The sequence below is a fragment of the Schistocerca cancellata genome, chromosome 8 (assembly GCF_023864275.1).
Source record: "Schistocerca cancellata isolate TAMUIC-IGC-003103 chromosome 8, iqSchCanc2.1, whole genome shotgun sequence".
In the NCBI taxonomy this organism is placed as follows: Eukaryota; Metazoa; Arthropoda; class Insecta; order Orthoptera; family Acrididae; genus Schistocerca; species Schistocerca cancellata.
Window position 1 is genome coordinate 122,906,842 of NC_064633.1, and position 12,468 is coordinate 122,919,309.

At 45.4% G+C, this 12,468-nt stretch overlaps 1 pseudogene; it reads right to left on the minus strand.

Annotated features, from left to right (window-relative positions):
- Positions 1–10,363: 10,363 nt before the first annotated feature.
- On the minus strand, positions 10,364–10,481 carry LOC126095857 (5S ribosomal RNA; annotated as a pseudogene).
- Between the last annotated feature and the right edge of the window lie 1,987 nt (positions 10,482–12,468).

Genomic DNA, 12,468 nt, shown 5'->3' on the forward strand with positions numbered 1-12,468 from the left:
TGGATGGGACCGAACAGTGAGGTCATCGGCCCCAACGGATTAGAGAAGGAAGTCGGCCGTGCCCTTTCAAAGGAACCATCCCGGTATTTGCCTGAAGCGATTTAGGGAAATCACGGAAAACCTAAATCAGGATGGCCGGATGTGGGTCTGAACCGTCGTCTTCCCGAATACAAGGCCAGTGTTCTAACCACTGCGACACCTCGCTCGGTGGAGGATCTTGATTTGCTGCACAAACCTCAGCTGATTTATAACGCAGATGAATCAGATTATGAAATTAACAACAAGTCGACAAGAAAAGTTTTTGCTGAAATGGGAGCAAAGCTGTTTATGCTTACACTTCCGCATAAGGAGGAGAGCTTGTCACCATCTCAGCTTGTGATAATACCGCAGGAAACTACATCCGTCCTATGAGCATATTTAAAAGTAAATGATTTTTACCTGAACTTCGTGACGGTTTTCCAAATGGGTCCCTGATAGCAATGACAGATTTCGTATGGATTAGTGAAGAATCATTCCTCAAATGGCTGAAACATTTTCAATCACACCGGGTTCCTTGGCACTGCATTTTATTTGTGGATGGTCATGCCCCTCACAAAACTTAGAAGCAGTCATGTCTTGCGAAGAAAATAAGTCACACAGCTCACGGCCTGCAACTATTACACAGGTCGTTTTTTAAGTCACTAAAATCATATTACGAGAGTGAATGTATGAACTTCGTAACAGAGGAGGAACAAGGAAGATGAACAAGCTTACGTTAGGAAACATATTCAAGGCTGCGTGGATGAGTGCGACAACACCAGCGATTGCAGAAAATGGATTTCGTTAAACTGCTGTTTTTCCGTAGAATGAAAACGCCGTGGCTGAACACGAGTTTTTACCGGCTAGTATACTGTCGAGCAAAGAAAATACATCAAAGGAAACTGAATTTCAGTCTGTCTCCTCGCGCTAGTCCAATTTCGTGTAAGTAACTGAAGAAGGCGAACAGGGTCATGCGGTCATCCTTCAGATTAATTTTGTGAAACTATGAACAACATTTATGTAGTGTTATATGTCACAATCTGTAGGCAAAAGGACATAGATCTGAAGTACTTACAATGAAAATCTGTTCACGTGAAAATATGTCTTTTATTTACATTGTAACAAATTTTGACCCAATTCGGCCAATTTTACAGTAATGTTGCATCTTCGTAATTTTTGATCATTGTACAATCAACAATCAACTTTATTGTGACACTGAATGTTGTGTCTAGACAAGACAGTCTAGACACAAGGCGAGGAAGCCGAAAGGGCACGCGTCAACTCACGCAGGCTTGTTTATGTCTGAAACAGGATACGTGATGAATGCTATAAAGAAAAGTATGTAGCTCCAAGAATACTTAACTTTAATCCATCATTTGTATACAGCATTCTTGATGATACAAGTGAGACTCTCTATAGAAATGGTTAATGGCGCCTTGCTAGGTCGTAGTCATGGACTTAGCTGAAGGCTATTCTAACTGTCTCTCGGCTAATGTGAGAAAGGCTTCGTCAGTGTAGTCGCTAGCAAAGTCGTCCGTACAACTGGGACGAGTCCTAGTACGTCTCTCTAGACCTGCCGTGTGGTGGCGCTCGGTCTGCAATTACTGGCAGTGGCGACACGCGGGTCCGACATGTACTAATGGACCGCGGCCGATTTAAAGCTACCACCTAGCAAGTGTGGTGTCTGGCGGTGACACCACACTGAACGCCTTCCCCATTTGCTTATTTTTAGCGGTGCATTCGAACCTGACTTCATTTTCATGGGTGACAACGCACGGCTGCAACGAAAAGCGCAGGTGGGGAGCTCTTGGAGCGTGAGGATGTTAGGCGAATGGACTGGCCTGACGGTTGTCCCTACATAAATCCCGTCGAGCACATGTGGGATGTGTTGGAGAGGACGTCCACGTGCACCAGCGACCATCCAACGGTGGTCAACCGCTTTGGGGGAATGTAACGCGCTACCATGAGAACTCCTCTCCAACCCTGCGGCCAACATGGGAGCATCTTCCAGAGTATGCATTGTCGTCCGTGATGATCACACATCCTACTAAGACCCATGTCCCGCTTTTTGTGAATGTCCAGTGGGCCATCATAAATGGCTGTGACTTCAGTGCATTTGTTGCATTGTAATAAAGGAGTAATTTCTGTTCATACCCTCGCTAATTTCCCCTCGGTTACCTACCATACTATACTGTAGCAGTTCATTGTATGTATGGCCCGAGTTTCGTCGAGCTGTTTTACCTGACAGTGAAATATCATTCGAAAGTTACTTTCGTCCTTATCTTTTGCACACCAGTGTATTCCACTCTCATTAACAAACATAAAAGGTTTGTATGAATGCAGAGTCTCGCGGCGATAACATTGAATAAAATGTTCTCGCGTTTCCTATTTCGTGTGCAACGGCCAGTATTACGGTCAGACAGATGGCGTAGCAATTGGTAGCCCGTTGGCTCCAGCTGTCGCAAACCTCTTCATGGAGAATTTTGAGGATATTGCCATAGATACTGCGCCATTGAAGCCGAAGTGTTTCTTTCGATACGTTGACGACACGTTCGTCATTTGGCCACACGGACGCGAGAAACTAGACGAGTTTTTGGAACACCTCAATGACATCAACAGTAATATCCAGTTCACCATGGAGGTGGAAAAAGATAATGCAGTGCACTTCCTCGACATCCTTGTCCACCGTAAACGAAATGGATGCCTTGACCACAGCGTCTACAGAAAACCCACCCACACAGACCCGTCCATTCACGCCACCAGCCATCATCATCCAGCGCAGAAGCGCACGGTATTACAAACATTGGTGCATCGTGCAGGAGTAATATCAGACGACGATAACCTGCCCCATGAACTGAGCCACCTACGCAAGGTTTTCAGGAATAACGGCTACAGCGCCCATCAAGTGAAAGAAGTGATTTTTGGGAAATATCAGAATAAGACCACCGACGAAGAGCAGAAAAAGAAATTAGCTTTGCTGCCATTCTGTGGCTCTGTGTCGGACAAGATAAGCCGCCTGTTGAAAAGACACAAGATCAAATCAATCTTCAGGCCTCCAACGAAAATCCGTCAATTACTGAGACCAGTTAAAGACGCAGTAGGTCTCAGAACACCTGGAGTCTACGAAATGTGAGTGTGACCAGTAGTACATCGGACAAAGAGTGCGCACTGTGGAACAACGCAGGAAAGAACATGAGAGGTATTATCGTTTATGCTATCCAGAGAAATCTGCGTTAGCTGAGCATGACTTAGAAAACGGTCACCACATAAAATTTGACGATATCTCTGTCGTGGCTCGCACTAACGCCTTCTGGGACAGTTTAATAAAGGAAGCTATTGAAATAGAAATTACCGCAAACACCCTGAATAGAGACGGTGGCTTGCAGCTTAGCGCTGCGTGGGATCCAGCGAGCGCGCGGTTGAAGAGGGCACATCGAACGCCGACTCAAAATATTGTGGGTTGGCAGGAGAGCCAACACCGGGTACTAGAGGAAGCCGAAAGGCACGCGTTTTAGCTCACGCAGGCTGGCGTGAGGTCTGGAACAGGACAAGGAAATTAGACTTTAGAAAAACGGACGTAGCTGGTGGAATACTTAACTTTAATCCATTAATGATGAGCGTCGCTCTAGACTGTACATAATTCAGTATCAATAGTAACTGGTAATGGCGCCTTGTTAGGTCGTAGCAAATGACGTAGCTGAAGGCTATGCTAACTATCGTCTCGGCAAATGAGAGCGTATTTTGTCAGTGAACCATCGCTAGCAAAGTCGGTTGTACAACTGGGGCGAGTGCTAGGAAGTGTCTCTAGACCTGCCGTGTGGCGGCGCTCGGTCTGCAATCACTGATGGTGGCGACACGCGGGTCCGACGTATACTAACGGACCGCGGCCGATTTAAAGCCTACCACCTAGCAAGTGTGGTGTCTGGAGGTGACACCACACAAAACATGCCCATATATGACGATGTCACGGGCACCAGTGACGTCACAATTTTTACTCGTTCATCGTTCACTGTGCTTGGTATATGGTTCTCATAAAAAACTGATAATTAGTAGCATAGGTGACTGAAGATGGAAGGCGCCAAGATAGAGCACTTGCCTCCCCTCTGGAGTACAGAGTTTTTATTCGTAACAGAATTCTCATAAAAGTTGTAATTTTCGTGATTCTGTAAAACATCTCGTTAAGCCAACTGTAGCGTTATGTAGCTGATCGCAGTGAATTAATATAAGGTGGCGCACCAAAAACCGGCCCCGAGTGCAGATTGCTAGCCAGTTACGCATGATTTGTTGGCCGCTACGAGTAGAATAAATAAACATGTGCTAATTAGGCAGTGAAGAAATAACAAGTAAGCTAATGCAAACAACTTCGAAACAATAGATGACGATTTGTAAGCGACTATGAGCAGCTAGTACTCGGGGCCGATTTTTCGTGCGCCACCCTGTACCACTGAAATGTGACACCATACACTCCATTACGAAGCGCGGACTTCAAAAAATGGTTCAAATGGCTCTGAGCACTATGGGACTCAACTGCTGTGGTTATTAGTCCCCTAGAACTTAGAACTACTTAAATCTATCTAACCTAAGGATTCAAACCTGCGACCGTAGCAGCAGCGCGGCTCCGGACTGGAGCGCCTAGAACCGCACGGCAACCGCGGCCGGCAGCGCGGACTTCATCCGGTTGTAAGTCAGACTGCCTTCCATAACAATGAACATGTTCTTTTACCTTGGATCAAAAAGAGACTAGTGTGTGCCGCGCCGACGTCCTATGCATGTGTAATAACAAAAAATCTTGCCTTTTTACAAGTATTTCTTCTGCTGTTCATCGAAATAGTGAAGTAAGAGGATACGCCGTTTTGTTACCTGAAAAGTTACATACCACGCAATTTTTCGTATTTTATGTAATTATAAAATACATTTTAATTACTGGTCATGGACGCTGAATAGAATACGAAAAGAACCAGAAGTTCAGAGTTCAAAAAGGTTTGAAACAGATCTAGAATGGGTGTGCGAAGAGAACGGAGTGAACAACAAAAACTCGATACTGAACTATGAGCAGTCAGCAGTGGAACTGCGACGAGTGACGACGCGAAGAGGGACGAGAGGATGATGATGTTTGGTTTTTGGGGCGCTCAACTGCGCGGCTATCAGCGCCCGTACGAAATCCCAATTTTTACACAGTCCATTTTTTTCTCCCAATCGAATGTAGTCACTGTCACAAATGATGATGATAATAAAATGATGAGGACAACACAAACACCTAGTCCCCAGGCAGAGAAAATACCCAACCCGGCCGGGAATCGAATCCGGGACTCCGTGATCCAGAGGCAGCAACGCTAGCCACTTGACCACGAACTGCGGACCGAAGAAGGACGAGTCCGGCCGACGAGACCGAGACAGACGGGAACGGGAACGAGGCTGCAACGAGACCGGCCGACGTGCCGTTCGGGAACGGCCGTTTCCTGTTCCCGGGAACTGTAAGTAGAAACCTGTGACCAAAGTGAACTATGAAAGACCGTTCCTTAGAATTCGTTCCTCGCTCGTTCCGTTCATCTAGGTGAACCGTTCCTTTGGACCCGTTAGATCGCGAACGACCCATCTCTAGAGTAAACACGTTGTGCCACACCAGCCTCCAAGTGTGCTGCCGACTCCTTTGCGCAGTCCGAGAAACGCTGCTCTGTAAGGCTGTCGTTGCGTGATGCATGGAGGCTGGGAGTAGAGCTGCCGGCGTTGTGGCACTGCACGGCACGGCACTGCACTGTGCTATACGAGTCCTCAGGGTCACGATCGCCGTGTACTGCCGCGGGTCGCGTGGGTCAGCGAGCGAGAGCAGACGTCACGCTCGCGGCCGATGCGCTCCACCGCTCCGCGATGTGCTCCGATAGCCGTAGTCGCCCGCTGTGAACTCACACGGTGAAAGTGCCGGTCGCAACGATGTGCGAGATGCCGGAAAGCTTTCTGTTCGAAATGGGCACGAAAGCAGTTTCTCTCCTCGCCGTAGGCCACGATGGGATATGAAATTACAATTATTTTAAACATAGCTGCGTAACAGCAACGGTTCCACGTAATTAGATTAAAAACAGCCGACCAGTTGCAAAGGATAAAGTAATCTTTACCTAGGTTTCGATAGATTTAAATCTATCTTCTTCAGAAGGCGGCAGTATTACATTAACATGGAGTGATATGTCATTGTCATTTTTACAAACATCTCCATAGCTCCATTAGTCCAAATAAAATATAGCCCTAAGAGTAGGGTTTGTCAGATAAATAAAATTAAGTACATGGAAGTTGGAGAGCGCATAAGCAACAAGCAACATAAGCAACAATTACAATTAAATCAATACCATTAGCTGCTGACGGGCGTTGATATACAGGGTGAAAAGTATTTAAACCGACAAACCCGGGGAAATTGGAGGGGACATCAAAACAAATATTTTTCCCTAGTGTCATTTTTTCCTATGAGGAGTATTTAAACCTTCAGAGGAAGATTTCTCTGGCGGCAAATTAATTAAACCAACAAACACTCTGCCTCTGCCAATCCACGTTTCTGGGAACCGTCGGTCCAGGAATCGACGCACACGATGACTGAAATGTGCCGGTGCCCCGTCATGTTGGAACCACATGCGTTGCCATGTAGGGAGCGGTACGTTTTGCAGCAATTTTGGCAATGGTCTGGCGAGAAAATTCCAATAGTGCCTGGCATTTAATGGCCTATGTAGCAGATACGACCCAATTAAACAGTCGTCAACAACACCGGCACTTAACGAAGAACCACACTTGATGAGCGCTAATAACTGTGACATGTGGGTTACCCTCACTCCAAACATGCGAATTGTGCATGTTGAAGACTCCATCACGCCCGAACGTTGCTTGCTCGGTAAACAAACAACACAGAGGATGGAAATGTAGGATGCATTTCACACTGTTCCAGGTACCACTGCGAAAACTGTGCTCTGGGTCGATAATCAACTGGTTTCAGGTTGTGGACACGCTGTAAGTGAAATGGACGTAACAATTGCTCTCGAAGGACTGTTCTTACATTCGTCTGATTCGTCCCCATGTTGTGTGCAATTGCACGAATGCTGATTGAAGGATGCCCCTTCACATGCTCCAACACAGCTGCCTCAAATTGCACCGTTCTTACCGTGCGACGGCGTCCCTGTCCAGGTAATCTGCTAGATGAGCCGGTCTCACGCAGACGTTGGTACACAGCAGCAAAGGTCGTATGATGCTGGGTACGGCGACTAGGATATTATTTTTGATAAACCCGCTGTGCAGCTCGTCCGTTGTGGTGCGCTACGTAGTATGCACCAACCGTATCAATGAACTCACTCCAGGTGTATCGCTCCATTAGTGAACAGAGACAATGCACTGCTACACTGAAGAGCGTAATACGGCCTCCACCGGTTTAAATAATCCTCGTAGGAAAAAATGGCATGAGGGAACAATATTTGTTCTGATGTTTTCTACAACCTCCCAGAGTTTGTCGGTTTAAATACTTTTCACCCTGTAAATCGACGGCGACGGTTGAAAATGTGTGCCCTGACCGGGACTCGAACCCAGCATCTCCTGCTTACATGGCAGATGCTCTATCCATCTTTTTTTTAATTTTTTTTAATTCTCATTTTGTTCGTTTTCGTTCGTTGTATCTGCTCGGGGCGGACGTCGCAAGACACCCGTTTCAGTTCGTCGTTGACCCATTAACTCAGTTTTTTTATTACAGAGGGCAGCTAACCCTCTGACCGAACACGCTGAGTTACCGTGCCGGCTATCCATCTGAGCCACCGAGGACACAGAGTATAGTGCGACTGCAGGGATTTATCCCCGGCACGCTCCCCGTGAGACCCACATTTTCAACTTATAATCCACACATTACATTCGTAGTGCCGCTGCCATTACACCCATTACTCGCGGCAGACAATCCACTGAGTCCCGTAAGAGTTCAGGCAATTTGTGTGCATCCGCACTGAAGAATGTCATCAGTCTCTTAGCCATAACGATATGAAGATGGCATCTGGTCTTTCGGACATGTCCGGAAAAACATATGCCATCTTCGTAACGATGAGGAATGGTCGGTAAACAACCCTCTTTCTCTGTATACGGGGTGACAATCAACTATACGAAATAAAATCGTCATAAATTCTGAACGGCTTGCGTTAGGACGTTCAAAGTGCGTGGTTGGGCGCGGGGCATTACGGAAATTAGTATGTTAATATGGTTTAGTTTAACGACGAACCTCACTTTCATTTGGATGGGTTCGTTAGTAAGGAAAACTGGCACATCTGGGGGACTGAGAATCCGCATTTCGCGATCGAGAAGGCTCTTCACCCTTAACGGGTGACTGTGTGGTGTGCAGTATGCAGTCACTGAATAATCGGTACGATATTCTTTGATGACACGGTGACTGACGAATGGTACGTGAAGGTTTTGGAACGTGATTTCATCCCAATATCCAAAGAGACCCTGTTTTCGACAAGACGTGGTTCATGCAAGACTGAACTCGACCCCATCGAAGCAGGAGGGTGTTTAATGTTCTGCAGGAGCATTTTGGGGACCGCATTCTGGCTTTGGGGTACCCAGAGGCCACTGGAACGGGCCTCAGTTCGTCGCCATATTCTCTGGATCTGAACACATCGACTCCTTTTTGTGGGGCTATGTTAAAGACAAGGTGTACGGCAATAACTCCAAAACCATGGCTGAGCTGAAAACTGCCATTCAAGAGGTCACCGATATCAACGATGTATCGTCAGATATTCGTCTGCACTACATCATCGCCAATATGGCAGGCATATCGAACGTGTCATAACCTAAATCTCAATATCTGTAGTGGCGTTTACATGTGGAATGAAATGTTTTCACACCGTAGTTTGTAATTAATTTACGTCTTTTTTCATATAGTTAATAATTGTCACTCTACATTTAGACAGAATCTGACTAGCCGCTAAATGTAGAGCACGGCAGAAGATATTTCGAACACGTATTTGACCTCCGTACAATAATCCACTTGTGACAGAAGTGCGGGAAAAATGTTTATCTGTGTTATCTCACCCGGTCGTTGCGGCCGAGCGGTTCTAGGCGCTTCAGTCTGGAACAGCGCAACCGCTACGGTCGCAGGTTCGAATCCTGCCTCGGGCATGGATGTGTGTGATGTACTTAGGTTAGTTAGGTTTAAGTAGTTCTAGGTTCTAGGGGACTGATGACCTCACATCTTAAGTCCCATAGTGCTCAGAGCCATTTTAGCCATTTTTTGTGTTATCTCACGTCCGCTATAATCGCTTATTGGGCAAACGTTTGAAAGGAGATGCAACAAGACTCGCTAGAAATTACACAATGGGTTTTTGTCCGAATTTTCATAGCCAGAAGAAGAGTTGGAAATGAACAAATGGGATGAGGTCTAGTTATGGAAAGAAAGATTTAATTCCTTGGAAGTAATCAGCGATATAAAGAAAAACTTTGTGATTTCAGAGAGAATTATTTTCCTAATTTTCACAGCCAAACGAAGACTGAAAAGTGGGCAAATGGGGTATCAAAATGACCACATTGGATCCAGTTTTGCAAAATGAGTAATCATGGTAATTAAGAAACATTTGATGAGTCATTTGAGGGGAAATTGGCATATTTCACGAACAGCTGCTCCCAGCTATAAAATGAACTGTAGAGAAATTCATCTCTTCAAGACCTAACTATTTTGCGCATAAAAAATTACATTCGTGTAATATTTAACTGTCAATAAAAAAGTTTTCAAATAGTTTGTTTTTTTATAAAGGTCAAACGTTTCTGAAATGATTTGTCTAAAAGTAAGAGAGAAAATAGGTTAAAGAAACAGTTGAAGGGCCGTCGAATGACGTTATAAATCATATACAACAAATGAGCTGCCAATTATGATTTTAAGGTGCACTAATCAGCTTAGAATCCCGGGATTTTCAAAAGTAGTAGAGATTATTTGTCTGGTGAGTTATGTAGACTGTGCAGGCAAATTTTCTGTGCGTAGTTTCGAGCGTCTTTCAAAGTCGCGCCAAACGTTCCTCTAATCGATTTTATTTCTTACTTTTAGTCAAATCATTTCACAAAACAACATTTGAACTTTTTTCCAAAACTTATTTTTATTTTTTGTATTATTGTCCCTCTGCAAGACTTAAACTCCTCACGAACAGACCACGAAGGCTCAAAGGTACCGACCGGCCGCCGTGTCATCCTCAGTCCACAGGCGTCACTGGATGCGGATATGGAGGGGCATGTGGTCAGCACACCGCCCTCCCGGCTGTATGTCAGTTTCCGAGGCCGGAGCCGCTACTTCTTCATCAAGTAGCTCCTCAGTTTGCCTCACAAGGGCTGAGTGCACCCCGCTTGCCAACAGCGCTCGGCAGACCCGATGGTCAATCATCCAAGTGCTAGCCCAGCCCGACAGCGCTTAACTTCGGTGATCTGATGGGAACCGGTGTTACCACTGCGGCAAGGCCGTCGGCCTGCAAGACGTAGGATCCTAAAATTGAAATAGTGTTTTAGTTCGTCTCGATTGTCAGTTCTTTAAATTTCCATAACTGTTTTTCTATTGCTATTTGTATACACCTATACAGCCAGTTCGAAAGACACTAATAAGTACAGTGGACACTATGTATCTGCCTCTCAGGTTGACAGTCTATCATACCACACAAGAAACGCTGACAAAGCTCGTCCACTACAATTTAATGCCAGCTTTTAATTGGAATTTTTCTAGTCAGTTTTCCAGTAGTACAAAGACACTGGACAGAAGCTCTTGTTTCATTTCAACCAGCTCCGTAAGTAGTAGTCAGTCCGGTTTCTTTCTGTATGTAAGACAGCCGAAGTAGATGTGGTTGACGTCCTGGATCTCCCCACATTCACAGCTGATGTGCGTATGACGTCAGTTCTCTGCAGTTGTTGTCGATAACAGGTGTGGATAATTTCAGTCTGGGAATGAATATGACAAACCGCCTCCTGTACCCTTTTCCAGCCCCGTTACGTTTCATATCGCACATTTCAGCGCATCATTGTGCCTTTGGTATATCGAGGCGGTACAGTCCAGACTGGCGGGTAGCCATACCAGTACCACTCCGCTTCTTATTCTCTTACAACCTCTGAACGGGAAAGCGACTGTTTCTTTATCGCTGAGACGAAATCTTCTTTTTAAGAGTTTGAATCTTGAAGGTTACGCGTATGCAGAGTAGAAATGGAGGGACAACGGAAGAATCACAGTTTGATGCACGGTAGCCAGTCCTATTGTCCTGTTCAATGACCATTTTAATGTTGGAGCATATGCCTCATGTAGTAATGTCAAAAAAACTTTCGTAAAATTAATCCTGTATTAGGAAAAGATCTTCTGGAGATGGCAAGGGACGAAACGTATAAAGTAGAAGAGCACAATAATAATGAAAAATGCTTTTTCCTCTCGACCGAGTTATTCATAGAGGTTAATATAATCGCTTAATCATTCCAGGAATTAACTTCACTTATCAATAAGTAGTATTAAAATGTTTTGTGTTTTCTCTGTTTTCCACCTATAGTGCGATAACGACCTCAGTCGTCGTGGAAGAGGGTTCACAAGTTTGTCCCGGTATGCTATAAGCAGCTGCAAATGACTGCTAATTAGATTCCGTAGAGCTACCAGACAGCGGGAATGGTGATTGCTACGTTCCATCCACTGTTCGAAGTAGTCCCAGATATGAAGGGCTTATTTCAATAGTGGTGCAAGTCCATTTTTGTTCATTCTGAGATACAGAGTCCTAAAGTTAAATGAGCGCTGAAAAATCTGCAGTTGCGGTACCAGAAACATTCAAGCGTATGGCTTCTTGCTAGAGTTGAACCTTTCGTTCTGTTTGTTTGGATCATTAATTTCAGAAGCATTATAGGCAGAAAAGTGGAGGTAATGGACTTGTAACACTATTGAAATAAGCCCTTCATATTTTGTATGGGGTTAAGATCGCGTGATTTAGCGGGTTAGCGGATTTAGGATGCCGGAGGGTTCGATTCAACCCTACGGACACAGCTGATATCGTCTTCGAAGACGGGAGTGTCTCATTACGAAACGAACGAGAATTTTGAAATAAACTTCCCGGTTCATGTTCACGGTGACCTGAATGAATGGATCAAAGTCATGGTACGAAATACACTCACAAAACTCCATAGAACCACCTCGAGCGGGAACTACACCCTTCACACACTGTGGATTAAATGCTACATTCGACCGTCGGCGGATTCGAATGTAGGTGGCAAAACCGCAGCTTGCTGGGCCACGCAGTCAGCCACAGTGCGGTTTCTACGCTGTTAGGCCAATTGAAGGCGGTCAGCTTTTTACGTGCCGCTACGTGTTGCGGCCTTCTGCGACGTGCTGAATTCCAAATGTTCATTGCATCCATTTTGCTTCGCAGTGTTACTCGGCTACTAGTTGAGATGGTCCTGCGTTCACGGACAGCAGCAAGTCCTGTCGGGTTTGAA